The sequence below is a fragment of the Periplaneta americana genome, chromosome 15 (assembly GCF_040183065.1).
Source record: "Periplaneta americana isolate PAMFEO1 chromosome 15, P.americana_PAMFEO1_priV1, whole genome shotgun sequence".
Classification (NCBI taxonomy): domain Eukaryota; kingdom Metazoa; phylum Arthropoda; class Insecta; order Blattodea; family Blattidae; genus Periplaneta; species Periplaneta americana.
In genome coordinates this window covers 170,163,286-170,189,490 of record NC_091131.1, presented here as the reverse complement: position 1 = coordinate 170,189,490, position 26,205 = coordinate 170,163,286, and the positions used below count along the sequence as shown (strand labels likewise).

General features: G+C 35.1%; 1 protein-coding gene across 1 annotated transcript in view; it reads right to left on the bottom strand.

Annotated features, from left to right (window-relative positions):
- Positions 1–13,219: 13,219 nt before the first annotated feature.
- The window catches only part of LOC138715529 (putative polypeptide N-acetylgalactosaminyltransferase 10), a 97,270-nt gene continuing 84,284 nt past the window's right edge, over positions 13,220–26,205 (bottom strand). Inside the window, exons 3-4 of the transcript XR_011336378.1 lie at positions 19,406–19,551; positions 13,220–13,902 (exon numbers count right to left, since the gene is read on the bottom strand). The gene's annotated coding sequence lies outside the window, so the exon portion shown is untranslated. The remainder of the gene's footprint in view (positions 13,903–19,405; positions 19,552–26,205) is intronic.

Here is a 26,205-nt window from a genome sequence, read left to right as displayed (position 1 = left end):
AAGATGCTCTGTGACAAATGTGAAGAATCTCTCTATGGAGACAACTCCGGCAGTAATTTGACACTTTTGCTGAGAAAAAATAATGGAGGTCTTGTGATTCCATCTGATGATATAGTAAGGGTATGTAGGCTGTGTGAATCTACAATTAGACTGTTGCTGAAGCAGAACAATGGTGTGCCACCCAAAGGCCCAGTATTTTGTATTGTAAGGAAGGAGGTAATGAAACACCTCAATCTGTCCAACATGTTTTTGCATCTACATGACCATGCATTAGAAAACGAGTTTCCAGAAAATCGTATCCTGAGAATAGTTAAGTTGACCATTGACATGTACAGTTTCCCTGGAAAAGGATGAGACGATTGAATATTCCTAAGTCTCAGATGTAAGACACTGCGCATGATCGGAGACCAGAGCACTGATACACAAGATAACGAATATTGAGTTACTTAAATTCAGGCTATTTGCTTTGTTACTAGCATCGTTCTGAAATTCACTTCAAAAACTGCAAAAAAATATGATAATATTACGTAAATAAAAGATAAATATATACATAAATCGTGTAGTTAAATCGACAATGGACCTTCATGACTAGATCGACACTCCGCACAGAAAGGAAAGCTTTCATGTCGTTTCAATAGCTCAGACGGTAAGACTTCTGCGTGTTGTGTAGAAGAGTGCGAGTTCGATTCTTAGTCTACACAACGATTTTTTTATCTAAATAATGTTCAAATAGCTAAGTAACGTTGAAATAGAGTTTTACAAAGTCCTGAGATTAAGTGTTAATGATCGCAAACAATACAAAATTACAAGTTATAATACTATAAACGTTAATCTAATGAATGCATTTATACACATACATATACAATGTAAATGCATATATATTAAAAACTAACAATTAAAATGAAATTAAAAAATATATCTAATAATAGACAAACTTTTACAAAGTTTAGAGTCCTTAGGCTATGTCATTTGTTGAGTAATTATTACAATATTTTATTAATAGCTTTCCCATATGTGTAAGAAATGCACTCGCACAAAACAATTTTTGTTAAAAGTATGGCTTTTGATTATTTCATTCTCACACCTTCAGTTAATTTTAACTATTTTATCTAAGTGTTTGCAATAGTGTTTAATTTAATGTGCATTCAATTTATTCATATTATGATTGAATGAAAAAGCACTGTTGCAGTCATTGACTAATTACATATATTAATACTAATTATTAAATGCATCTGTTAAGTAACCAATTGCAGTATCTTTTGCAAAATCTTGAATGTTTAAGTTGTCAATAATATTTCTGTACTATATACTATAATAAGTTAAAAGAATTTGCAATAGATTTGGGATCCTCTACTTTATAATCATTGGTTTCAATGAAAAAATATTTTCTTTCTTAGGATATCTACAAGTTTAACTTTAATAATATTCGGAATAGCTTTAATTGCATTATCTGAATTTTGTACTTTTCTATTCAAATATATTCTATTTCCCTCTTTCATAATTTTTCATAAATTACACTGTACTCCTTGCAGTATTTCAGAACATGAGGATCATTACATTGCAACTCATTACATATAGGTTCTTCTTTTTAATACATGAGATTTTGAAGTCTCTGCGTTATCTACATGATTTTACTTTTGAATTTTTTTCACAACATTGAGTGGAGAACATCCACTGAAGTGATTATGAAATTAAGTGAAAAATTCAATACATTTACTTTTAATATCAGTAGTAACAGTATCATATATGTTTTTCCAAGATTCATTTTGTAGACATAAATGTAAATAATCACTAGATACAGCATTTACGATCCTTTCTTAGTTTTTAAATTAATATTTTGAAATTGTTCAGTGACACTGGAAACACTTAGGATTTGTTTATGGTGTTCAGACAAGCCATTGATTATAGGTTCTGTCAAATAGGAATTCAGTCTAATTCTGTGTACAAAACATTTATCCTGTGCTACTTCAGCTTAGATTTAATGTGATTAGTTTCGCAACAATTGGACTTCCTGTTATATCCTGTTATTTAGATATTTAATTTAGGGTTGATTTATTAACTCTTACTATGCAAGATGCCTCTTATTTCAATAATTCTATATCACGTTAAAAAGTCATTGTCTACACTATAGTATTATCGTCATCCCTCATTTCTCATCGTAATGGCGAACCGACGTGACATGAGACAGGGAGTTATAGCTCTAGTTGAGGCTGGATATGAGGCTAGATCTGCTGGCCGTTTGGTCGGTGTTCCTAGAAGTACAGCCGTGAGGTGGGTTCATCGTTACCAAAATTTAGGGGAGGTCGAAAATCGCCCTATTCCTGGGCATCCGCGGATTTCTTCATTGGAAGAGGATGCTCTCTTATTCGAGACAGTTCGACAGGACCCCTTTTCTGACTGCTAACGAAATAAGAGCAGCATCTAACTTTCCCAGCTCTTCACAGACTGTGATCAGCAGGTTGAGGAACCGCAGTATTAGGAGCTGGAGGGCTGCGCAAATGGAAATATTGGGGGAAGTACAAGCTGTCGACTGTCTTGCCTTCGCTACCAATCGAGTGGATTTCGATTGGAGAAATGTAATTTTCTCTGACAAAACAACATCTCGAGTGATTACGAAGCTCATGTCCGTGTCTATCATGAGGATGGTCTCGGACATGACCAGCGCTATGTGCACCGACGTGAAAGATCGGGGCGCTTTAACATATCGTGTTGGGGGTGGATGTCTTATGATGGACCTGGAGTTATAGAACGCATCGATGGCCGGTTTAATGCGGGAACTTACGAGCACATTCTGGAAAATATATTCCTTCCCTCCACCCAAGAACGTTTTCCCGAAGGAACATTGCTGTTCCAGCAGGATAACCATCCCATGCACTATGCTGCAAGCATTCAAAGATGGTTTCAAAGGAGACCCGAGATCGAAATCATTAATTGGCCTAGGAAGTCACCTGATTTGAATGTCATCGAAAATTTATGGACGGAATTGAAAAAGAGAAGGATAGCCACCTATGCCCAACGACGCCCTCAAAATCGAGACGAATTGTGGGATCAAGTTGTTGACACCTGGGAAGATCTCGCCGGGGATCAGAACTTATTCCACAATCTCATGACATCCATGCCGGATCGACTTAGAGCTGTAATAGAAGCTGATGGCATGTGGTCAAGATTTTAAGTTAACAGGTCTCTTTTTGTTTCTTATGATTTTTGTTTGAGGAAGAATACTTTTAACTTCTACGTAAGATTTATTTTTTTGACGAGATTCAGCCCACTTGTAAGACCCAGAAAATGGGCATAAATTATTCCATATTTTTCGACAAATTAGACAGTCGAGGAACTCTGAACAAATTAATTACACCTCAATAAAAAAAAAATTTACCCGGATCGAACACGAGACATTTCGGTTATACAGTGGAACCGACACACTGCTATATGAGCTACCGAGACAAGACAGTGACAGCAGCAGTCCAGAATGTAGATCCCTTAGCAGGCATTTGCCATTCGGTACAGTGAAGCAATGATATTTTGTTACCCGAGCTATGTTGTGAAATCCTGGCCTTAAATGGCAGTCTTCTTCGTGATCCTTATTCTGGTCCTTGTCCTTGTTGTGGTCCTTGTAACAATTCTTGTACTATTTGTCATGTTATGTATCGTTACGCCGATATCGAGTGAACCGCACTGTAGAACTTTAACTTCCGACGACCAAGAATCGTCTCATTCTTTTTAAGGGTAACTGTACATCAAGATTAGGTGTCACCATACTGCAAAGAGTTATAATGTGAGCCTGCACAAGAAAGTTGTTAGACAGCATTTAGCTACATCCATCTTCTTTATGAATCAGTAGGTAAGATATTTTTTTCTGATTTAAGTAATAAATAATAATAATAATAATAATAATAATAATAATAATAATTATTATTATTATTATTATTATTATTATTATTATTATTATTACTATTATTATTATTGGAATTCCAATTTAATATATTCTGAAGTAAGATTGAGTGAATTAGCTGTACTCAACAGAATACACTTCCGACATTTTTCGAAGATAAACAGTAATCCAGTAATGTTCTTCCAAATGCCTTGATATGGTAGTGTGGTCCAAAAAAACTTAGCTTTCAAAAATTCATATCCTCACAAGGGGATTAATGTATAAAACAAGCACAAAAAATTCATTAAAAAAATATTACCATTTACATGTCGCTCCAAAGCTGAGAGGTTTATAATTTGTAACATAGTAAAACAAAAAGTCAGAGCAGCTTTTGAAGGAGTAGAGAACTCCTATCGGTGTTTGGATAAAAGATGAAGAAGAAACTGTTTCTGCTCTTCATCTTCGTCAATGTCTCATTGTACTTTTGGATTAGGTTGATAGTGCGTTATGCCATGTTATTTACTACTTTCGTCTAAGAGGAGTGATCACGAAGTTCCTTGAAAACACACTGTAGGAGTTCTCTGAAGGAAAGATTGAGATTTGACTCTTCCTCTGTCAATGTTCAAATAAATAACTGGTTTTTAATGTCGCAGAATTCTCCAATTTCAGGTCTTCCGATTCATCCATAATCTCTTGTCATCCAGATTTCTGAAGATGCTGCAAAAGTTTGTCACCATATTTTCCTTTTTTTTTTTTGCCAGCTAAACGATGAATTGAGTTGGCAACAAATCACATTATCTAAAGCCTGTTTAGTAAATAATGATGATCATGATCATGATCATGATGATTTTTCTTTTTCTTTGTGGTTACTCTGTCATCAAAAAAGGGCTAGGGCAACCAGATGCTCAGAAGAAACCAAAGATGCTGGCAAAAGGCCATAACAGCTTGTGCTTTCTTAGCTACAGTTTGGTTGGAGTAATTCTTATAAAGTATAAGAAGCTTGATGTCATTATAAGGACTTTGAATACCAAGAGATGCTTCGTTCCAGCTATAAATACTGCTCCACGATCTGGAAGACTGACTCTATCCAAAGCACTGACTACTTTAGGTGACTCGAATATGTTTTTAGGGACACTAGACTAGACAGCATTTCGGAAGGCAGTTAGCTTCTATATGTGCCATAGCATTTCTGGTATGTGACGTCACAAGCTTGTACAGTAGAACCAATCAGAATCAGTCTATAACAAGCACTTCCCAAGTTCGTTTGTTCACGTGCGAGTGTTTCAATACATTGAATAAGTAAAACTAACATTTACTGTGTGTATGTAAGGTAAATAAATGGAAGAAGAGATTGTAAAAAGACAAGTACTACACAAGCAGGCGCAGAAGATAGTGTTTAAGGTGTATAATTATTTTAAAAACGTTAACGAGCAGAACTCTGCCGGCCATCTTGATGCTGGAATTGAGAACCGTGCAAATAATATTGTTAGTGAACGAAAGAGGCTTTGCTTGGTGCCATGCTTACAGTAATCAACTGCTAAGGTCATTATTGTCTTTTGATAATTTAAATTCTCTCCTGCACTATTTGTATTGCACGTGCTCGTGAAGTACGATGTGACTCTGCTTGTGTATAGATGAAAGTGCCACTACGTCAGGATGTACACAGTTACTGTACCTCTGTAGTTTTCGAATTGGTAGCAATACAATGCATATCCCAGCTGTTTCATCCCCCGCATGACCCTCGCCTACCACCAGGTCTGACGTACCAGCTGTCCCAGTCCACCAAGAAATCGCTCCTGAAGGTCTGGGTGGCAGCGTCCACCATCAGCTTGTCATGTCGAGCTAAAAGGCAGAAAGTTCTGAGTTGAAATCTTCGTAACACACTGATTGCCAACTATGAAGAGGATAAATAGGTACTGTCCAGCCAAATGGTTACGTCGCATCCCGGTTTGCCCCACTCGTTTCTCCTGTGAATATATAATTTATTAAAGTAATAATTATAGGATGGATAGAATTCTGAAAAAAAAAAAAAAAAAAAAAAAAAAAAAAAAAAAAAAAAAAAACTTCATTTTTTTATATTTGTTGTGTGGAGTAGGTGGCACATAGGTAGGTATGGGGTAATTTTGATTGTGCTACGAAAGCCCCTAGAGTCTTGGTGTCCCTGAGTGAAAATATGTCTAGCAGAGCTCACATTTGACGTGAACGATAAATTGCGTGTGAAGATTATTTTATGTGCTGTGCACTTATCTATGGATGAAGGTAAGACGGTAGGCCCTATCCCGTCAATATTAAAACAAGCAAATTTGAAATCCATTTTCTCAGGAAATACTTAATGGATTTAAATGAAATTTTTACTGTATATTTTATGATGCTTTTAAAGACCACTGCACCTCAGTGAAACTTGTATCTACATACTGAGGTCCTATAGAATTTTTTCCCCACATGTCACAATTTTTTTGGAAAAAAAAAAAAAAAACCACTTAAACAATATTTTAATTGGGGATCTATGCAAGTGATCATCATGATCTGAGGTTGCATAGCTTTAGTACAACTAGTTGTACTTACTATCTGTAAAAATTTCATGCAAATATCTCTAATAGTTTCTGAGAAAATGGGGCAAATGTTTGAAAATTTTAATTTTCGAGAAAACAAGGTTTAAAGTTTACATGCATAAAAAACTTACAATTTTTTGCTTGAAGAGTGACTAGAAGCAGCCTGCTCCATAATCAGGGTCCTGATCATCTTGTAGGCCAGCCAGATCCTTCTTGCCTCCTTAGACTGTGCCATTATTCCATGTTATCACAGCATCTGGCACACCTATTTGAAGAGTCTTGAAGCCAACAAAGACAGTTATAGGAATTCGAATGCAGATGGTATTATTGAAAGCTTCATCCACATTCTGCGTTTTGCCCTGGAGACATTTCTTCAACAATTCAGGATCAGCAAAATATTTGTAAATTGGTCTGATTTCTTGTATAACTGCCTCAGGGATGGAATGTCTATGGTTGAATTTGTCGAGGGTGCCAGCTGCTTCTGCCTTTCTGTGTTAGGTGGCCGAGGACACAGTGCATGAATTGGCTTCACATCAGTGGATATGAAGGTGGCCCAAACTGCTTGCTTCATTGCACCCAAGTCTCCAGAACTTTCCATAACTGCATTTCTATAATAATTCTGGAGTTCTTCAATAATTTTGTCGGTTAGTCTACATTTCAAAGACTTGCCATCAGAAAGTTTTTGTCTACCAAGTTTATTCTTCAAGTTTCGAAGATGTGTACCCATCCTCTTTTTCACATGAGCTACACATTCTAACTTCTTTATGGGGGACATTGTAGGGATTGCTTTGGCAAACAGCATTGAAGGCTTTACTATCACAATTGCCTAGATATTCGGTGCATCTTTCACCTCGTTCTGTCTCAGACCTATTGAAAATAGCTACTTCCATGCCCCCACTAGAACCTTCATAATTTTTCAGACATGTAGGTTCATTTGTTCATTCTTACCTACCATTGTGCACCCAAGGCAGTATTTAGTGTGAACTTGAAAATCCACCACCTTTCCCATGTCGACACTCGTTGCTGTTGAACAACCATTTTTCGAAGTGTGTCCCCTTTTCTGTCAGCTTCCATCAAATGCAATGGCAATCTCCTTGTCAGTTTCACTTATTTCTGCTGCTTCTAAAGCCACAGATTTCATTGAATTCTCTGCTATTGTACTCATCCCATTTAATATACAATTGGTATACCTGTAACACTTTGTAGGGGGATTTGGTAAATTCATCATACCACACAGTACTTTACCACTTGCAAGCCCCTTCTCCATGCATCGAAGGCCATACACTAACCTCACATTTGTCTCATATAGGCACTATTATTACACTTTTGTGAGGTATAAAATGATTTCTCACTGTTGCAATTATTACACATAATTTTCAATTTCCAAACTAAACGTACTCTAGCACTTGCAACTTCAAAGTAACCTGACCTCCACATAAATTACAGGATACCATGTCACACAGAATTGTTTTTAGTATGCCTATACCTATTATGACATTAGTATTCACATCAGAAACATTATCTAATGTGTTTACATTGCCTGTTATCTTCCTTTTAGAGGCACTAGGAGTTCCACTAACATGAGGTCTACTGTTATTGTTTTGATTTTGAACAGCTAATGACCTGTTGATTGCCATTGAATTTCCGTTTTTTGAAGACTCCTTTTGGTTTCCTCATTATAGGAAACAAAAATAACACACTTTATAAATAACAAACTTTGTAACACGCCAAAAATTACAAGACACACGCTTTCAAGTACAACCAGCCATGCTTTCACACGAAAGAGCAAATTGTTACCAACACAAGCCAATCAGAAGCGAATATCGAGACATTCGATTATCGAAATACGCGATGACAGCGCTATCAATAAGTGGTATAGAAACTCCACTACAAGACAAAAAAAACCCAGCTTTCTAACTGAAATAGAACCAAAGATATGGGACATTATGTGGAAGGGTGTATAATTTTATTAAAAACTGACAGCTGTCATAATTTAAAAAAAAATAAATAACGCACTTATAATTGGAATTCAGTAATAAATCATACACAGAAATGCTCAGAAAAGAACAGACAATTTAATTATGAAAAAAAAAATTGATATTTCCCCCCCTCCCAAATTTTGGCCTACCGTCTTACCTTCAAACTAAAGATAGGTAGGCCTACACATTGCACGTCTCCATGATGGTCAGCACAACACACAACTACTGCTCAGACAACACTTTCCATAGGCAATGGTTTGCAGAAATGCCCAGTGTTAGTATTCATTGACTCAAAAATTTTACAATTTCAAATTAAGGATACAGAACCTCCAGATAAAATAGGAAATTTTGTAATATAGTAGGCTGTTATCAGCAGCAAGTCATAATATCCCATGAGGAAAGGTTTTTAAATATAAACCCTTCTGGAACAGAAAACTCTCAGAATACAAAATACTTCGGGAAAACGCAAGGAAAAGGCTGAGAAGAGTAAAAACATTGGAGGAAAGCAGCAGCATCTCTTAGGAAGGAAGTAATGTATGCAAAAAAACAGTCTTTTGAAACATTTTTGAATAGAATTGATTACAGAACAGATTGATTGATTGATTGTTTATTCTATACATGGATGTACATATCAATTATATAATAAAAAACACAATAAAATTAAAAATACAAGTTCTTCTTCTTCTTCTTCTGCACTTCACGGTATAGGCAAAATGCCTGTTCCGTCCTCACAGCATATCTCTCCATCTCTTCTTTAAAATACACAATTTCATTGCTTCATTAAATAATAAAAAGAAAAGCATAAAAAAGAATCTATTACAGGCATGTCAAAACCTGCACATTGTGCAACTGTCTCTGTGCAATGTGCACTCTCTATTCCTCTACCTGAAGGGAGTGAATCACCTTGGAGGGGAACGCGACAGGGCTATACAATACCTGCAGCAGCTTTTGTTTCAGTAATACAGTTTCAGTACGAGTGCCGATTTGGCTGTTCTGTGAATGAGTTATGAGAAATAAAGTGAGGAGTTCACAGATAACGAAGAAGAGAAATTACGAATCATATAACATGTATGTATGTATGTATTTATTTACACTGCAAGTGGGCAAGCACCCGGTGGCAGTGGTATATACAATATTAACAATACACAGTTAAAATGATAAGCAATACACAATAAAATTTACAATAGCCTACATAATAAAATTTACAACACATATACAATTTTATACACAATACAATAAGAATACACAATACAATTTAACACAATAATAATTAAACATAAAATAAAACACCTAATTTTACAACACAACCTACATAATTATGTATAGGTCCTACATAATTTTCAATAGTCTTTCACTTTACTCTCATCTCATTCCCTGTAGTGGCACTATGACGCATTTCACTGACACTTTAGCACACATTTCACTGACACTATAGAACACATTTCATTATCGCTATAAATTATCACTGATCGGAACTGTTCACTGCACTGTAAAACCATAACTTCACTGACTCATCTCGCTTCACTGATACAATAGTTCAAATAAGTCAAATAATTGCATTCTTATGCATACTTATAAACAGAACTACATTTAAACTAAACATTTCTAGTGTAAGGCCCACTTACACGCTATTTTTAAATAATTTACAATTCAAACCAAGGAAGTAAACTCGTCAGGCTAGATAAATACATGCCACCTTAAAAAATTAAGTGTTGAATGTCACCTTAATTTTAATTTTCACTTTATACACAACTCTTTAAATTATTCTTGAATCTCCTTAAGGAAGGACAGCTCTCAAAGACCGCTGCAGGTAGGTCATTCCAATCATTTATAGTTCTATTTAAAAATGAGAATTTACCTACATCCGTTTTCTGTTTCCTACATTTGATTTTAAAATCATGATCGTTCCTACCATAGTACGTTGGCTTTTCTAACCGAGCCGTTATGTCTACCCATGCTTTCTGACCTAGATGTGCTCTATACAATGATGTTATTCTAGTTTTCCTACGTCTGTTTTCCAAAGTTTCCCATTTAAGTTCTTTTATCGTATCGTTCCCATCTTCTCTTTTACCTTTAACAAATTTAGCTGCCCTATACTGGATTCTTTCTAAGGAATTTATCTGATATATTCTATAGGGATCCCAACACGTAGTTCCGTATTCCATTAACGGTCGCACTAATGTTAGATATGCTATTTCCCTCGATTTGGGGCTAGCCTTTCTCAAGATTCTCATAATAAAGTGAAGTGCCCTCCATGCTTTGCCTGTAACATTATCAACATGCTCTCCCCAAGAAAGTTTGGAGTTTAAATACACTCCTAGGTATTTACAACATTGTTCTTGCGGAATTACAACACCACTGAATTCGTAATTTAGACTAGTTTCCTCTCGGGTTTTACAAAATGTTATAGATTTACTTTTAGAACCATTTATTTTCATCCTATGCTTTAACGCCCAGTTGTAAATGTTATTCAAGTCTGTTTGAATAGCATCTACATCTGAATTATTTCTAATCTTTCTATAGATAATGCAGTCGTCTGCAAATAGCCTCACATTTGATGTAATATCCTGACATAGGTCATTTACGTAAATTATAAAGAGTAATGGACCCAGAACGCTGCCCTGTGGCACCCCTGAACTTATATTTCCAATTTCCGATATTTCATGACCTACTCTAACTCTCTGGATTCTACCTTTTAAGAATTCTTGGATCCATAGCACCACTCTTTTATCTATTCCTAGCCTACTTAACTTATCTATTAATATGTCATGTGGCACCAAATCAAATGCTTTCGAAAAGTCAATCACAACTGCATCGATTCTTCCGCCTCTATCTACCTCTTCAGCTAGATCCTGAACCAGCGACGTAATTTGACTATCACATGAGAAGCCTTCCCTAAAACCATGCTGGCGGTTGTGAAACCAGTCTTTCGCATTTAGAACATGACGAATATAATCCGATATCAAATGCTCCATGACTTTACATACGACAGATGTAAGGCTAATCGGTCTGTAGTTTCCGACATCTAATTTATTTCCACCTTTATGTATGGGTACCACTATAGCTGATTTCCAGTCACATGGAATAGCTGCATTGTTTATGGAAACATGAAATATACGCATTAAGTATGGAATTATGGCCTCGGAACCTAATTTAAGAATCTCTGTAGCAATACTATCTGGTCCTCGAGACTTCCGATTTTTTAATTTCGTTATTCTCTCTCTAACCCCTTTGGAAGTTATTTTGAAAGTCGAATTTGGTTCACATTTACGGTCTGTGACACAACCACTCCTATCAGCGGGATTATTATTATTATTATTATTATTATTATTATTATTATTATTATTATTATTATTATTATTATTGAAAACCGAAATGAAATAGGAATTTAATAAGTCGGCCTTTTCTTTGTCATCAGTTATACTCTCTCCGTTCTGATTTCGTAAAAGCACTACTCCTTCATTTTTTCCTTTTCTCCTGCGTACATAATTATAAAACTGTCTCCAATTGTTACTTTCATCTTCTTTTAAAATAGTTTTTAGAAAATTTTCCTGAGCTAACCTTTTTTCACACTCAAGTTTCTTAATTAATTCAACATATTTTTCCCAATGCTCATGGCTCCGTTTACGTTTGCTAAATGCGCGCCTTGTCTTTTTCTTTAAGTAGCGAATATAATTAGTGTAATATTCTGGGTCCGGATTTTTCTTAATTATTTTAGAAGGTACACATTTTACTAATGCCTCGAAAATTATACACTTAAATTGTTATAATATTTTCCCCAGCCAACAATAATAATTATTTTAAAATGGAAGGCTTTCATCAGCCTATGTCGAGGTAATAGTGTTGTGAGATGACAATTTAGATCAGATTAGTAAAGTTCCCAAAATATGATATTGCCAGCGCTTATTTCTTAATCAGTACTCTCATAGCAAAACGTACTTGACAATGGCGTTGTTTTGCAGTACGTACTAACACAGCCATCAAAGGTTAGACGACTTACGACTTTCATTTCATAAACTGGTAAGTGATGAGAAAATAGTGAGGAATACATGTGAGGCTCTTGAGGTTGTAAGAAGAGAAGAAAACAACTATTTGCAAGGCGGAAAAATTTTCTGGAAAAATATATAATGGCACATTTTCCATCTCACGTCACAATATTAATTCAATATACTTGTATTAATAAATCTTTAAATCTGACATAAAGAGAATATCATCGCTTCACAGCTTGTGAACTACACTTTTAATTTCTTTGAGTAACGCTCCCAACTTTTCAATACTTGCTCTCAACGTTTTCAAATTTTCTAAATTTAAATTCTAAGCTTAATTTATATTTATTAATATTTAATATTATATTAATTTATATTGACATACAGCAAAGAAATGAGTTCAATATAAAAAAACTTCACAATGTCCTACTGCATGTAATTAATTGGGAGTATAATATTTTCTTCAACATTTGTGCACCAATGGTCACAGTAAATAATAATGCTTGACGAACAATGATAGACTAGGGTCTATTACTTTAAATTAATTAGTATCTACTACGTAAAATGAAATACTTGTTCGTTTCTTGTTGTTTCGAAATTACTGCAATTTTTTTTCTTCAAATACTGTATAAAAATTATATTAATAAATTATGCTTTACAAACCACTACTTTGTGAAGTATAACTGAGTAAGCCTAAAGTTTCTTGTATTACAATTGTCAAATGTAGACACTGATAATAACTGTTTTTTTCGTTCTTCTAACTATGTTTATAATGTCCAAATATCTATTTAATCCAACCCTAGAAGCGCAGAATAGATTATTGTGCACCCCTCCAGCTCATGACTTGTTTATTCTTATAAACTGTATTAACCTACACAGGCTGCTATGTAGGCCTACATATAATTTTGTATATCTTTTGACTTATTCTGTATCACAAAGCTATAATGCTGATCAATAAATGAAATGTAATACATTTACATCTAATATTAACTATCCACTAGCACTGCATTTTTGTCTATTTTTCTGTACCTTTTCTTGAAACTGCACGCACACACCGATTTCTTTTGACGTCCTTGTATTTTTTCTGGAACCAAACAACTTCTAATGATTTATATTCATACTTTTCTCGTAACATACCTAGCATAATGTCATTTTCATTCAAAGAAAGCTCTGTTTGTGTGGAAGCATCACACATTTTATTTGGGAGATCACTGGTAAAGTCATCAAGTTCAGCTGACGCACAATCTTGCAGTAAAGAGTCACCATTAAAGGATTGACGTAACTTTTTCCGCAATACTTCATACTTTCTGGTGCTCAATTTTCTTTTTACTGGAGGAGGCGGATTAGGAATATCGAATAGTGTGAACAGCATTCCACACTAACTTGTTCCTATTAGTGTTCCTAACTGCCCATCTTCGAAATGATTAGAGCACAGTTTTATGTTATTATATAAATAGTCAACACTCTTATCCATTAAATCTTTCCTTCCAAGGTTTATCAAGCACAATCTGTCCCTGAAAAAAAAAAAAAAAGCATTAGATTAGATTAGTCTGCATAGACACGAGGGCTTTTCTATAGCACGTGACACTGAAATTTCCAACTTGCATTTTTCTAAGTTCTGTAGTGTGGAAATCTGTGACAGGTTAGTTCAGGCTTTTGGTATGCCTTGCATATACTAAGTGAAGTGAAATGTACGTTTTGCATTCATTTTTAAGTGTTCTACCTCTTTATTTTACATGTTAAACAGTCACTTTTAAGTTACCTACACTGATCAGTTCTTTCCAATTTTTTGTTACACTGACCAGCAAAAAAGTGGATCACCTAAGATTTTAAAGAACTATAATCATTTTATAGCTTATGCTTTAGGTTATTTTTTCTACATTCTGACTAAGGCATACATAAAATGAAAAATAAAACATGTAACCTGTGCACTTCATCCCGTCATCAAAATGCTTTTTGTTTGCAGTTTATTTTGTGCGAGATCGTGCGTATTTGCTTGGTTTCCGCACAAAACCAATCCGCAGAAAGTCAAAAATTCCACATTCAGTATTCCCAACCTAACACACACAACAATTTTCCTCTTCTTACCGCTTAAGTGACATATTGATTTTACTGCTTTAGGCTTTTAACATATTATTTTTAGAGGCGTTCAATATAGTAATAGCCTAATTATAAATTGGAAACTTACCACTGCAATTTCACCTAAATTGCACTGTTAATTATTGTTTTTAAATATTTGCAAAAATTAAGTAAACTCTACAACTCCATTAAAGTTACTGCATTCGTGATGCAAGTAACATTAAGAAAGCCGTGAAAAAAATCAACAAACTTGCCGATGTTATTACTGCAATATGTTATATAAATAATATTGTTAAAATATTAAAATGAAAAATAAATCATTACATAACCTTACCGTTTGTTTTAAATTCGCATTTATAGACTGGGGGGAAAAAAAAGAGAGACGTATATCACGGCCTGCTGGAGTATAGTAACATTGTCAGATGTTTTGCAGCACTATCATTTTGACTTATAAGAACTAAATCATCAGCAAAAGCTAGCACTGATATGTTTTCAAAGTTAGGAATGATATTTTAACGATATTCTTCTACAACTTGCTTTTCACTCAATTCTTTTAAAAGAAAATCTAGTGCCATATTGAAGAGAATAGGAGAAAGAGAAGCACCTTGTGCAACTAATTTTTGCATTGACATTTGTCCTGTTTTAGATGTTCTTTTTATGGAAACACTAGTTGTATTGCCCTTAAGCAAAGCAATGATGAGATTTTTCAATTTAGAAGGAATAGGGAAAGTATGAAGAGTATGTTCTATGTGAGCATGAGAAATATTATCAAAAGCTCGTGTTATATCAAGAATACTACTGTACAATCTTTATGTTTCAATTTGGAATCAGTTAAACAACCATTCAAAATCGATGAATTAATGTAAGCTCCTGGAGTGGCCATACATCGTCGTCAGTTGGCATTAAGGCAGAGAAACATTCTAAATTTGGTGTCATTTATTCTTTCAACAATTCGGCAGATTAAGGAGAAAATTGTGATTGGGCGCCAGTTTTTAACTTCGGCTGGGTCATCATTCTTAAAAATTAAAATTGTTCGACCATGCTTGAGAGGGAGTGGGACATAACCCCAACGAAGCATGTATGTAGTGAGGTAAGAAATTGCTTTATATATTTTAAGTTCTCTTATAACTTTCATCCTTACTCCATCCTCTCCCGGGCAGTATCAATGCGTATACTCCTACAAGCTTTGATGACGTCAGTATCTGTTATTAGTATACTTTCTTGGTCTAAGTTATCAAGATCAACATATAGGTTATATCTTTCCATTAGAATATCATTTGTAGATCCAAACTGGTTATTAAAATAATCGGAAACAGTTGAGGTATTGAGTTTACATTCAACTGAATTAGAAGAAGATATTACATGACGAACAATTTTCCTCCTTTGATAATAGTAATAAAATTGAGCTAGTTCAAAGTCAAATTTATTTTTTCTTCTTTCAGATTGTTTTCGACTGTTTTTTTTTTTTTTAGATTAGCTAAAGTATTCACTCCAGGGCAAATAAAAATGCTTATAGCGGGGAAAGGAAGCAAAGAAGGGAAGAACAAGACATAATCCCTGCATTAGCTCAGCGAGCAATCAGTGATAAACTGTACAATCATTTGAGATCACAGGTGGGAATTCCTCTACCAAGCGTTGCTACCCTGCAGCGTTGGACAAAAAAATTTCCCTTTTCTCCTGGTATTCTTACACCGGTACTGAAAATTTTAAAAGTGCAGGGACTGTCTTTGAGCGAAATGGATAAGTTATCAGTGTTACTATTTGATGAGTAGAGTGTCAATGGTGTCATTTGTTACGACCACGAGGATGATTCGATATTGGGCCCTCACAGAAGTGCTCAAATCGTAATGATCCGAGGATTGACAGGTGGGTGGAAGCAGCCCATCTATTATGATTTCGATAAAACAATGGACAGAGAGCTACTGTTTGAAATTATAACAGAAATTGAAGTGGCAGGTTTCAGAGTAGTTGCAATAGTTTCTGATCTGGGTGGCGACAACAGAAGACTGTGGAATGAGTTACAAATAAATGTAAATCAGACCTGCTTTTCAAATCCTGCTTTGGAAGAAAATATTTGCCCCATCTGATTAAGTTATTAAGGAACCATTTTATTGATAGTGGGTTTCAATTGAAAGACACAATTATAGAAAAAAATGTAATTGAACAGATTATTAAATCCGATTCTTAGGAGTTGAACTATTCCCGAAATGACATTGGGGTCACTTTACTGTGCAAGAGAATGATGGGCAAAGAGTTGCACCAGCCATGGAACTTTTTTCGCATCACACTGCTGCGCTGATTAAATATTTGGTAACCGAAAGTGAGTAAGTTCATGAATTTTTTAATTCACAAATGACTTCACAGATGTAATGAATTCCGAAAGATCCAAGTAGAGAAGGAATGTAGGAAACAGTCTACCTTTTCAGAATGGCTTCCTTACCTCTATTAAGAGCTTGAAACGGTTGTATAGCGATTTAAAAGAAAAGGAATTGATTCTATAATGACCAGGAAACTCAATCAGGACACTCTGGAGAACCTATTTTCCCAAATTCGTGGGATGGGACATTTTTATAATAATCATCCGACTGTGGAAGTGAAAAATCTCTTGCGCCTATTAATATTAGGATGTCGCCTGCCCCACCCTACAAGTGCCCCAGTAGAAGATTCAGGTGGAGTAATAATAACAAAGCAAGTTTTTCAGGATCTCGTGGACATTTCTCATGAAAGCGTGAACGAAATCCTTGAGGAAATAAACTCATTAGAAGTGGATACTGATGATAGAATTGACACAACAGAGCTAATGAAAAGGGAAGAAGTAGAATTGCTCAGATATGTTGCTGGTTATATTGCTAGAAAATGTAACAACAGAAATGCTGTTTCGAATGCTAATTCCAGTCAACAATCTCCAGGATGGATAGAGGTCGTTACACGTGTTGGACTGGTTCATCCCTCTCCTCAGTGGATGGCAACAATTGAAGAGTGTGAAGTTATATTTAGAAAATTTCATAAAAAATCAGTCAAGAGAAAAAAGAATGTAATAGGCTGCTTATTTAGATTTTGAGGGCAAAGTTTCCAAATGAAGATCCGGAATTACTGAAGTTATTTAGTAGAGCACGAACATTTTTTAGAATTCGTTACCTAAATAGAAGAAAACAGGAAGAAACCGTATGAAGCAGAAGCAATGGCCGTCGCATCCTTCACAAGACTATTTGAGTCAGTTCAAATTTTGTGAAACATTCTTAAAATAAATTGTTGTATTTGTACAATCAGTGTTACAATTGGGATACTTTTACTCTCCGCTGCTATTGCAATTCATCCTCAACCATTTCACTAAAATAGGTTAATTTACAAAATTTCATTTGACAATCCTGTATAAAATTAATTATCAATTAGTTTTAGTACACACTCTACTCCACTGTTATTAAGAGAAATTTAATACATTTTGCATGCGTAATTTAAATTCTGTCCTTCACCAGTAATATAATTAATATTTTGAGGCTCGGAAACAGAAATTGCCATGTAAAATAAATTCAATATAGGCTACCTATTGTGCAATGTGTATTCGTTAATAATGTTCTTTAAAATTGGACTGAAATATTCTACAAAGATTAGAGATACAAAAGCAAGTAGGTACAATGAAGCATTCACAGTAGTTTTTATATTGCTATGAGAATTTGGAAAGTAAACGATCACTGAATTAAAAAAAAAAAAAAGGATGCGATATTGAAGTGAGAGTTCTACCTCTAAGCCTTTACTCCTCCAGTGTGTATGTAACCCAAACAAATATATAAATATAGGTCTTTAAAACACTTGGTTATCGTTAGAAAGTGCAAGCTGAGGGTTGACAATGTTGCCATGGTGACGTCACAGATTTACAACCCTCTTTAAATGCTGTTACGAAGGGACCTGTGAGAGTGATAGCAACCGACAGTTTACCGACCTTGATTTTTTGTATTAACACCATTGCCACCTGGTGAGTGAAATTATAACTACTTACTCAAGTGGAAGCTTTTGATGGGTTAGGCGCAAGACACAAGTCTAGAAAATGGATCACAGTCCTGCCATCTATCCACAATATGCGGAATCCGAATCACTTAAAGTGAAGCGAGTAGACATTAGATATATAGGCTACATGCTAAGAAATAAACGTGAAGTTCTGTCTACATTAATAATAAGATTATTAGAACGACATAATTTTTAAGTTCACAAATACTATTAATTAATTTTTAGTTTGTACAATAACTAGATGCGAGACAGGAACAAGATAAAGTTAAACTTCTATCAAGATTAATCCCTTCAGGGGATATTTAAAAGTATCGAAAACATTCCAAAAAGAAAAAAAGAAACAATGTACAGTATAATGTAGGAACATCAGGCCTGAAGGGGTTAAGCAAGCTAACACTTCAATGTTATTTATTTATGCAGTGATAAGAGAAGTTGTGAAACAAATACAAAGAAAACTCGTGAACTGAATATAATTTATTAGAGTAATAACTATAGGATTGATAGAATTCTGAAAAAAAAAAAAGTTTTAACTTCAAGTTTTATATTCATATGGAGTGGAAGGCACACTGGTATGCATGGGATAACTTTGATTGTGCTGCTAAACCCCGAAAGACACAAACCCCTATAAGGAAGAACATACTGTTTTATCGTCGTTAAAATCAACATATTTTCACACAATTTGAATGCAGAAACTATCAAGAAATCTCTACTAACTAATTTCAAGAATTAAGAAGAATTGCCCGTTCAAGATGGTATGAACATGCAATAATTTAACATTAATATTTCTCAAAGCCAAAGTCTTATATTTCTAGAGGTAAATAATCTTAAACCCTTAGTTTCCTGCTACTGCAATGCGGAATATTTCTGGAGTAATAGTTCATGCTAATTCAATTATTAGACCTAATAAAGAAGATGAAAGCCGCAAGGTTTTACCTTGTTGGCGAAACGTTCAGTCCACCATCATTAATTCCATTGTCTGGAATCCTGATGTTCGACTGGGTTAGTTAAAGGGTCTCACCCATGGGCTGCAGGTCGTTGTCGGCATCGATGCCTTCCCACCACATGGGCTCCTCTTGTTCCTAGAAAATTTCAGAAATGTGGAACAATAAATGGTAAAACTTTAATCGACGATGGTGAAGTTTTAAGGGCTCTTTGTCTCACTTTAGAACAAAAATAAAGTGAGATATCCCATGATACAGATTGACGCAATTAAATTAGTCTTATTCCTGAATGAGTGGATTCTATGAAAGATTGAGAGTTCATTTTCTCTGAAAATGTTCTCTTTCAAAAAAGATGTGTCTGTAAACCTACAATACTGCAAGAAACTTCGATAATCGAATCAGTGAATTACTTGAAGATTCCTGGAATTCTTTCGAAAGTTCTGAAAGACTTGTAAACGCCGCCTAAAATTTGGAATGCAATTTAACACAGCTGGTGATAACCGGCGTAAATGGAGTAGGAAAAAGGACTCGTGTGCTGGGATGTGAGTTTGATTACACTCCGGCTGATTGATTATAATTATGTGCACATATTTTTTTTTTCTTTTCACGCTATTGGAGGCAATGCCGAAAATGCAGTACACACAGTGCAACTTTTCACATACAAACGTGGAAAGATAAAATGTATACACTTTCCTTTTCCTTTCTGGCAGCTTGTAAGTCTGTTATTTAACGAGATCACTTAGTGTCGACTGAATTGGTGGAATGGAGATGATATTAAGGCAAAATGAATTGATGATGAGCTACGGGATTACGTGACCCAAGCAAGTGATTAGACCAAGTGGGATGCAAGTAGTTATGGAATTCAACACATTTCAATTTCTCAGTCCACAGCGAACAGCAGATCAGTATACATGTGTGCAGAGGGAGTTCGGCAGCGAAGAAATATTGTGTAGAGGCATTGACACCGACATCGCGTAGCAGTGTAATAATGGCGAATATTGAAGATAATAGCCAAGCAGTAGTAAACATGGAAGCAAACGTTGAAGAGATCTACAAGAAGTTGGAAACTCTACAGAAGGAAAACGACCTAATGAAAAGTAAGGTGAATATCTAGAAGAAAATCAGAGAAAAAAGAACTTAATATTTTTTGGAATCGAGGAAAAGGAGGAACAGGCACTAAAAACATACGAGACTGTGATGAAAGTTTGCTGGGATCGGTTCAGGATTGATGTGAGTGATGGACAAATAAAAGAAGCATACAGAATCGGGAAAAATGGAAATAGTCCTACTCTAGTTAAATTCTCAAGTGTAATGGCAAAAGAAAAAATTTTGAACAAACAAAAGGACTTAATAAACTCAAATATTAGACTGGAACATGATTTTGAATATGAAGTAAGATGCAGCAAAAGAATATTGATTTCTTTTATGAAGGCTGCAAGGAAAAATGGTCGTTTCACTAGATTATACGGAGACAAATTAAAGATAAATGGGGAGATGTTTGATGTGGAATTCTGTTTGGAAAATTTGAACCATACAGAGATAGGGACAATGAAAGAGGAGATAAGGAACATTATAATGAAACATACGAAGGGAGAACTATTTGAAAAATTAGAAGGTGGAGAGGTCATCACAGAGGAAATAATAGCAAGCGATGGAATGAATCAGTCAGCGAGTCAAATGAGCCAGGAAGAGAGGCCAGCGACCAGAGTTTGCACAGCGCAGCAACAGCAGCAGACGAGGATGTCAACAAGCGATTAAAGAAGAAACAAGAGGCTTGCACTAAAATTATGATGACGCCATCAGGTAGACAGGGGAGAACAGAAGGACGGCATACAGGAGCTGAGAACAGCAAAAAGAGTGCAGTGAATCCAGCTGGAAGAAAAATATGGGTGAGCAATTACAAAAGGGATCGACAGATGAAGAAGATACCTACTAAGATAAGAAGTCAAACTTCTGCAAGAACTGGAAGGGATGAAGTAATATTAGCAACACCGAACAGAGTTATGTCAGTGGGAAGAAAATAGGGGACAGAAAAGTTATAACTTAAGAGGTTGGTGCATGAGTAACAAAACATAGGAAAGTGATGAAGTGAAAATGGTGATGGTGACAGAAAAGACGGTAAGGCAAGGGGATGATAGCGAAAAAGGATAAGATACAAGTAATAACCAGAGAGTGATAATAAATATTTATTTAGTATTTTTTTAGTATTTAGTATTTATTTATTTATTTAACCTGGTTGAGAAAAGGCCGTCAGTAGTGACACAAATATAATAAAAAAAGTAGGAATGGAAATGTAATGAAACTGTAGAAACTTCTTCGTCTGAAAATATACAGAGTAGGTTAATGGGAATAAGTGGTCAGTGAACGTTAGTAATTCAAGTGAATAAATACGTTAAAAACTATGAAAGAGTTCAACTAATGTAAACAATGTTGGGAACAAGTAATAAGAGGTTGAGAGAAGTGATTGTATTGTTAAATGAGATTAGTTAGAATAAGATAGATAACTAGGAATGAGCAGGGTAAATAGAAAAAGAAGGGAGGGAAACAGAGGTGAGTGACGTAATAAAAAAGTGAGCTGAGTCATTTATATGTAATAGCCGGATGATGGCACCATATACAGAAATGTGAAGGGCCATCACTACTGATGTGGAATAAACATATCATATCATTTTAATTTCTGTCATCGTTGAGACCACTTCGATAACACTGTGTAACAAATTTTAACTATGGAATTCACAACACATTTCTAGCTTCCATCGTTCATAGCATTCTAATACTATCTTGTATACCTACATCTCAAATGGCTCAACTAACCTTATGATATCAGTTTTAAAGTCCATACTGATAATTCAAGACAAGATAGTCTAGAAAAAATATTTTAATAGTACGAGTAATTTCCACCCTGCGCATATGATTTCTTAGTTTATTTCTATGTAATGTTGTAACTTTATGAATACCACATCATTAGGCCACAAGCTTGTTCTATAGCCTACTGTAAGAAATACCTCGCATCTGGAATTCGTTACCTAATGACGTCAGAGACTGCCGGACTTTATCACAATTCAAAATTAAATTGGAAAATAATCCTGCATATGATGCAGCCATCACCAAGTAACCTAACTTGAGCTTAGTACTGGCGCGTAACTTAAACAAGGCTGCTTTTATACCCCAACCACTCTAATAATTCATTAATTCATTTAGTGTCCTGCCGAAGAGCAGGTATTTTACTGCAAACTCAGCTTTCTCCAATCTTTCTTATTTTCTGCCTAGGACTCGAGTTATGGAATGCGCGCTGGTGCGAGTCCTCATGGGGGAAGAACTTTTCTCATGAAATTACTGCCAGCATATGGATGTCCAGCATCGTGATGCACTTGGGGAGCTATGATAGGCAGCAAAATCTCCTTACTAAACGTAACGCCGCAATATGAGAACGTTATACTCATGGGGGACTTCAATTTAAATTTAGTTGACTCACATTCTAGTACGACTAAGAGACTTCAACAGAGTTGCCAGATGTCCCACTTTTCATATAAAAATCCTGAGTCCCACTTCGATTCGAGGCAGGATGCAAAAAGTCCTCCTTTAGAAAATTAACATCACTTGTATGATCTTAGTAATTATTATATTTAATTAAATTACATTTAAAATTTTTGTTTTTTAACGAATATTTTGGCAAGTGTAAGGTTTGTAGAGGTGAATTCAGTGGTGAATATGATATTTCTAAACATTTAAAAAGAGACGTTCATCAGAAATGCGTGGCACAGGGAATGGAAAGAAGCTTGTTGCAAATGCTAAACTCCAGTGATAAATATGTAGGGTCTATATAAACTCTGTAAATGTATACTGTATGTTAAATGATGGGTTTTGAGCTGTAGTATGCCAAGGCACAAAATAAAATGTCAGTTTAGATGTATGTCTTTAAAAACACAGGTAGAAATTTTTCAAATAAATTATTTAAAATTTAAGCCCTTTTAAACTTTGTCCCATACATAACACAAAATTACACCACTGGAAACATTTTCAAGCTCCCTTTCAAAATTCTGTACATTTTTGCAAAATTATCCATGGATCTAAGTAATAGAGATTTCAAGCTTTAAAATGATGTATTACACAATTGTCTTCCACTCATTTTATGTCTGGTCTCTTCTGAACAGAAATACTGTGGCTTCACCCTTAGGAAGGAAAGCTGTAGCCTTATTGCTTCTGCATTTAGCCAATGTCGGTAATTTGTTTTCATGGATATTCAGAGAATCCAGATATGAAACTGATATTACATTCCTTTTTAGAACTTTAATAGTAATAATGATATTAATAATAATGAAATTTAATTATTAATATTTCTTTTGTAATATTACGAATACCGTATATTATATTAATTGGTGAGTTTTCATGTTTTTATTGATTCGTATTTTCGTGACTTTGTATATATTTCGCAGTATTCTCCAAATTTAAATTTACGATTCACAGAATTCCAAACTTTCAGAAGCGCTGCATTGTGCGATTTATTTTGCTTGTATTTACTGATAAGGCAGGTTGGTCAAAAAAAATATCATGTATTAAAACTATAAAACCTCATTGTTCTCAGCGATTTTTAAACTGCGCCACGTGTTTGGTAGTGTTTCTAAATGTGCCTGTCCAATAGAGGCTTAATTTATTATCAGCCCCCAATAATATAGACATTTATTCCTAGAATCGCCATGGCCGCTACAAAACGTAAATGTTTTTATTCCCTACTTATTATTGCAGTTTTCAAGTAGGACTCGTAATATAACTTAGGAAGCTTACCTTTATTTGGAAGAGGTTCATCCTGGTTGTCCCATGGGAATCGAACCGAGCTCTTCAATACATGTACTCTCCATAAAACGTTATCTTTGCGTGCTTTAAATGAAATAGAAAATCATAATGGCGACCCAATATGTCATTTACATTGTTGAAGACAGCATTGTTACACGTTAAGAGATGAATGTGAATTCCATAGAGAATGAAAAAATGGATCTAGTGTAGTGAGTAGAAGCTGTACATAAGACAATAAATTGATAGTACTTGGGTCGAATACTATCGACCTGATTTTAAAATATAGTCAACTGGCCTCAAGGAAATTTAAATATTGTTTTCATATTTTATATTTAAAACATATTTTTAAATTTTTTGAAGAAATTGATATAACTTACATTTTATGAGCAGTTACAGAGCCACGCACTGCATTCGTGTTACTTGATGTTTATCACAAATCTTTACTTTTCTTGAGAATATTAATTTCAAAATTCTTTGGCTTGAAGATTTTCTTCCACTTTTATTAATTTTGTAACTGAAAGGTGAAACTCATTCTATACTATGTTGGCTGTGTTCTCATTATAGTTAGGACTGAATTCTTCTTATACTGTGGTTAGGAGATGAACCTTAATGTTGTGACTGCAGTTAACAAATTATCCATGTAATATGTACAATTCAAAATTTGTTTTGTAAATGGTGTACTGTTTAGGGAAAGTGTTTGATAATAATAACAATTGAATATAAACACAATTCTTCTCACATGCTCAGCCGTGTATTTGGTTTTTAAAAAATTATATTTCTTTGCATGTGTCTTCATTTTCTCTGGAACAAGTGAAAGAAGACAGTTGAAATTTCACAGTTTTCTCTATCATACTACATTATGTCAGTCATGTAGTAAGACCGTACTGACTGAAAATAAAGATCAGAAACCTATGTAAGGGTCAAAACTTTTTCAAATAATAATACAATAGAAATATATTACCTAATTCGACACTGGATAATTGGAATAAATGTCTGTTTCTCTAGTAATTGCTTTAAAACGAATGTTGATAATTAACGGAGTCAAGGGGATGATAGAGGTAGTACCTTTGTTTGGGGTTGACAACACTGGTCCTCATCTACCCAGGGCTAAGCGGAGGCAATTGCAAGATCTTTTTACTGAGGATGCTATAGTCAAGACCGTCCATGCATGGCGAAGCGCCACATCCTGCAAGAGGTGACCCCGCTTATACTGAACATGGCAGATGTGGAGTAATGGTCAGCACGTCTGGCCGCGAAACCAGGTGGCCCGGATTCGAATCCCAGTCGGGGCAAGTTACCTGGTTGAGTTTTTTTTTCTGGGGTTTTCCCTCAACCCAATACGAGCAAATGCGGGGTAACTTTTGGTGGTGGACCATAAAATAACCATCGTAAAATAACCCAATAAAAAAAGCATGGCGGATCTAGACTTGGCTAGTCGATAAAAAAGCCCCGACATGTAGAACAACAACACATGGTAATCCGGTGAGGTTTTGGCTGGTTGATAAACCTGTGAGATATTCTTATGCATTGGAAAGATATCTACAAAAACTCAGGTAAACATCTGAAGAACCAGCGATCTCCCCAGGGAAGTCCAAAGGCAAAAATCCGGTGCCTAATCGGGAATGGTAACCCCTACAGCAGAGTCCCTGGCCCTCCAGGTGGGGGGTTGGTCGTTAGGCCAGCTACCTATCACTGTAAAAAAGAATTTGCTAAAAAGTCTCAACAAACGAAAGTCAGAAGGAAAAATGGAATCGGACTAAGGCAAAGACAAAGGAACACGAGTAAATTAAATATTGGAACATGGAATGTAACTGCTCTTCTAAACCGGGAAAAATGCAAGAACTAGTAGATCAAATAACTCAGACCAAATTAGATATAATAGCATTGCAAGAAATTAGATGGAGTGGAAATGGCATAATAAATAAAAAAGATTTTACTCTATATTATAGTGGTTCAGATAAAAGAAAAGGCCAGCCTGGTACTGGCTTTTTAGTTTTA